Here is a 5,000-nt window from a genome sequence, read left to right as displayed (position 1 = left end):
GTAAAAGAGGGAGAGGAGGGAGGAAGAGAAGAGATTAAGAGAAAGGAGGGGGAGGGATGGGGAGGGAGAGGGGAAGGAAAGGATAGGAGGAAGAGAGAAGGGGGAAGGGGGAGGAGGGTGGGGAGAGAGGGAATGGAAGAGAAAGGATGGAAGGAGGGGGATAGAGGGAGAGAGGGAGAGGAGGATATAGTAAAGACTGGTGATCCAAAAAGATTATTATAGCACTAAATACCATACTCTAATCAACTCGATACTAAAGTCCTTATCAAAACACCAAATATCATCCTACAATCAACTCAAATAATAAACAGAAGGAAATAAAATATAAATCAATAAACTCACAAAGACAAACAACACAATTACCTTCCTAGCGCCTGGCTCCCTCTCCCTACACAGGCCTCGTCGAACTCAACCTTAACAACGCTGCCTTCCAACAAGCAAGCGGCAAACAACCTTACGACCTCGTCAGGCAACTTCTGCAGGAGATGTGCGACGAAGCGGAACACCGCGTTACGCCAAAAGCAACCTTGTTTTACCCTACTTTGGTGTCAAGCCTTAAGGATTTGAGTAAAGATGAGATCATACGTGTGTTCAAGGAGGAGACGTCGGGGGATATCTGCGGCCGACATAACAGAGTTCTGTAAGTTCTCGTCGGAGTTTGTCTTGTTTGGGATAATTAGCAGTTTCGTTTCTTTGTAGTAATAGTTTCGTGTGTTTATATTAGTAATTCAGTAGTTCGTTTATTTATAATAGTAATTTCGTATATATATGTATATATATTATGATTTCGTATATATATGATAATTTTATATATACATTAGTTATTACATATATATATATATTAGGAGTTTCATATATCTAGATTAGTAGTTTGTTTATTTGTATCAGTAGTTTGATATATTCATATCCGTGTTTCGTATATTTATAGTAGTTTCATGATGGAACATTGATTCAAGTTTCCGAATCCCATAATACATTATGATGACTTAGGGGAAACGATAAACCATTTTTTATGATCCTCACATGCACGCGAATACTGAACTAATACCAAACTTCTGGCTTTAAAAGGATGCGTATAGTTTTAACGGGATCGGCATAACCAGTGAATCCACTTCTTACTACAACCACCTTCTAAATGGCTTTAAGAAATGAGCACGATGAATGCATTAGATGTATTACCCTTGATATCAGTATTGTGTTATACTTTCTTCCTATATTAGTATTGTATTATACTTTTTTTCCACTCATTTTAGAAAGTTGTTCGAGGACGCACTCCGTGACTCCACTTCCCCCGCGGCTGCTGCAGCCAAGTGTCAACTGATGACGTCACGGGCAGTTGTTTACAGGCCCAGCTGGATAAGCTCTCTGGGGCACGTGCGAGGCCCCACCGAGGACGCCCTTCACACCTGTATGGTATGCCCGGCTTGTCAAGTAGAATGATAGATTTATCAGATGTAAATAGGATGCATTTGTAGACAGTGCACTCTGTGTTAAGCTATCTGTCATGATTCGGGTGTCCTAGCAAGGGTAGTGTGATTACTTTAATGATGATATCTGTTTGCACGGGATTCTAGACACAGACAGTATTATGTTTATTTTTTTTTTTTTTTTTCTTGGTGCGCCCTAATACTCTGTTTTTACACGAAAAGTGAGGCAGTTCTCAATGCACAGTAAAACCCGTCTAGACTAACTTCAGACCCTGCCTCCACGCCGCGTCTGTACCGGTGTGTACTCGCCTCATCCAGCTCCTCCCCTCCATTGCACTTAAACAAAAGTATCCTTTGCCGACGGCCATGAACGTTGACCTCGCCTAGTATGACCTGATGTCCTCAGTGCCCCTTGGGTTGAAGTTCTAGATAAATGCATATTTTTCTCACTAAATTCAGAGTTAAGGAAATACAGAGATTTAACAACACGAAGGTAGGTAGGGAGGAGTAATGTTAAGTATGGTATAGGTATTCATTTTGGCTTGTCGTATTCCTCAGGAGCTCCTCGAGGGTCCCAACTGGCAGCAGGCCGTCCTTGGCGTGTCAGGGATGGCGAGAAGGGCGGCCGAGGAGGCGTGCGTGGGCGTCCGTGGGCGGCGACGATGTGTCCTCAACAACTCTAGGTGTCAGCAAGGTATGATGTGGCGCGTTATGCGTAAAGATATTTACAATGGAATTTCCTAAATATAGGATTATATTCATCGAATTTTTCACGCATTAATTTTCACTTATCTGATCCCATCGAAAGCTAGCAATTTCAAGATATATGTAAGGCTACCCTGAGATATAAATCTGATAGCACGACCAAACTTCCAATGACAGGTGGTGACAGATGTGGCCTCGCCCAAGCGGTAGTGGCAATCATAGACCAGCTGGCGAGTCGTCTCACCGCCTGCAGCCACGCGGATGCAGATGGCGTCCACCAGGTAATGTTCCATTTCGAGAGTTGGTAACACTGAGTACGTTTTTTCTGTATATATTTCATTTTTTCTTTCGCTCCTTTTCGTGTAATTATGACCAATTTCCTTCATGAAATCACCCTTATTTATTTTTCTCACATTTCATTACGTCTAGGATTTACCTTACCTTACAGACGGTGTTGGCAATGCGAGGGCTGGGCAATGTAGGCGTGTATGGGCGAGGGGTGAGTGAAATCCTCCAGACATGTGGCGGGGATGCGAACGTGAACACAACGGTTCGTGTGGCCGCCGTTATCGCACTCGGCCGAGGACCTTGCCCTATGCAGGTTAGTCGGTGGTTGCCTGGGTCTCTGTATCGTTATCTGCCTTGTATATAATGTGGTAGGGATATGTTTATAAAAATGGATTTATACATGCATACCTACATCTGTAACTGGGGAGTTTAATGGGTTGATAAAAGTTCGAGATGCATAGTTGGGCAGATAGGTATCGATATTTATTAATATAGAAGTGTAAAAGCAGTCAAATAAAATGAAGATAGAAATTAAAAAAAAGAAAAAAACAGACTTTTGTTTCATTTTCACTTGTTACCACCTCAAGCGTTTTCTCACGTCTCCCCTTTGCCCAACGCGGCCCGACCTTGGCATCAACCACTTTGCGCCCGCAGACCGCAAACTGGCTAAAGTGGGAGGTCCTTAATGAAACGGTTGGGGCGGAGCTACGGATTGCCGCCTTCCGGTCCCTGCACTCCTGCAATTCCAACGAAGCCGAAGATGCGGCCATCCTCATCATCAAGAGGGATTCAGACACCCAAGGTATGAGATTGGAAATCGTGAATTGAGGTATCAAAACTGATATATGAACAGAGGCATCTCCGAAATGGAAGCAATATCTATCTATATATGTATGTATGTATGTATGTATGAATATGCTTGTGTGTATGTATGTATGTATGTATGTGTATATGCCGATAGAATCAACTTCAAAATACCAACTATAATATTCAAAGATAAATTTGGAAAACAATTACGTTTTAATTAAATTAAGTTTAATTCTGGGAAGTGCAACCTGGCATTGTATATTAGCATAATTTAGTGTTTAAGAAACGCTTTTTATGGTAAACATTTACACTTAATATACATAATAAAATCACCCTTAAACCTCACAGTCAAGTCCTACGTGAGCAGCTTCGTGCCCAGTGACAGCGACGGCAGCAAAGACGTCCGTCAGTTTTCCCAGCACCTGATAGCGAATCTGACGTCGGTGACAGGCGTTTCGGACACGCTGCTCGAAACCGACGTCGTGTTCCAGAGTTCTTTCTTGCCGAGGAGCGTCGACTTTAACCTGACTTCTTCGTGGTTGAAATACTTTGGCGGGAGCGTTCAGGTAAGATGTTGTAATGCTTGAATAAGGAAATATATCTACGGTTGTATTGATGCTTAAACAGAAGACTGTAATAAAATAGAGAAAACGGGAACTTACACCAGGGGATGGCAATCTGGTATTTATTAATTTATTCATTTTATTGCTATTATTTATTTATTTATTTATTCTGCTTATTTGCATGGCAACCTGTACCAAAAATTTCCTGATCCTCAAGTGTCATTACCAACAAACACCTTGTTTTTGGAAATGAAAAGAAAAAAAAAGAAAAGAAAAATTATATATATTTGATATAAACATAGATATAGACATGGAAATAAACACCAGCATAGATATAAATATATGAATAGATATAGATATAGACAGAAATAGATATAGATCCAAATACAAAGACATACACTGAACTGATCTCCCCCTTTTTTTACAGTTTGGCGGTCGACTGGAAAATCTGGAAGACCTAATCCAGACTCTGTTCGGCCACGACGGCTCAGCGGGGGGCACGGTCCGCGATTGGGTCGAGTCCCTCCTGCAGAAGCTCCGGGAAGTGTTCACGAGCGCCTCCAGGGACTTCGTCGAGACCCACCAGAGGGAGAAGAGGAGTTACAGCGTGGATGACGTCAAGGCCATTCTAGCCAAAGTAGGGGATTTGTGACTGGTTGGTGCTGTGAAGAAATGAGTGAAGGTTTACGTTTTGGATTATGTCGAATGTGTGTGTGTGTGTGTGTGTGTGTGTGTGTGTGTGTGTGTGTGTGTGTGTGTGTGTGTGTGTGTGTGTGTGTGTGTGTGTGTGTGTGTTATGTTTTTTTTTTTTTTTTTTTTTTTTTTTTTTTTTTTCCTTTTTTTATTATTGAGATCAGATGTAAAGCAAAACAAACAATTTTATTTTCAGTTTCGTTACATATACAATCCACTTGTGACGTTTCACATACACGTGTATGCATAGTGCCATCCACCATGCACCTGTAACACAAATCACAAACACCGACAGTACTTCAGGTCACCTTTTAAAGCCAATCAACACATCCACGAACAGGTGAAGCAGGAGGTGGTGACGGAATTGCGTGGCTGGGCTTACGTGGCTTCGGGGGGTCAGGATCACTTCTTCACGTCCTATGCTCTGGACCCTCTGACGCTGCAGTGGGAGGATATGCTCGACCAGTGGCTGGATCAGTTCTTCGAGGCTTCTTATACGTCCCTTCTCAACTCTAAT

This window comes from Penaeus chinensis, chromosome 18, assembly GCF_019202785.1.
Source record: "Penaeus chinensis breed Huanghai No. 1 chromosome 18, ASM1920278v2, whole genome shotgun sequence".
Lineage (NCBI taxonomy): Eukaryota > Metazoa > Arthropoda > Malacostraca > Decapoda > Penaeidae > Penaeus > Penaeus chinensis.
Note: the sequence above shows the minus strand (reverse complement) of the source record.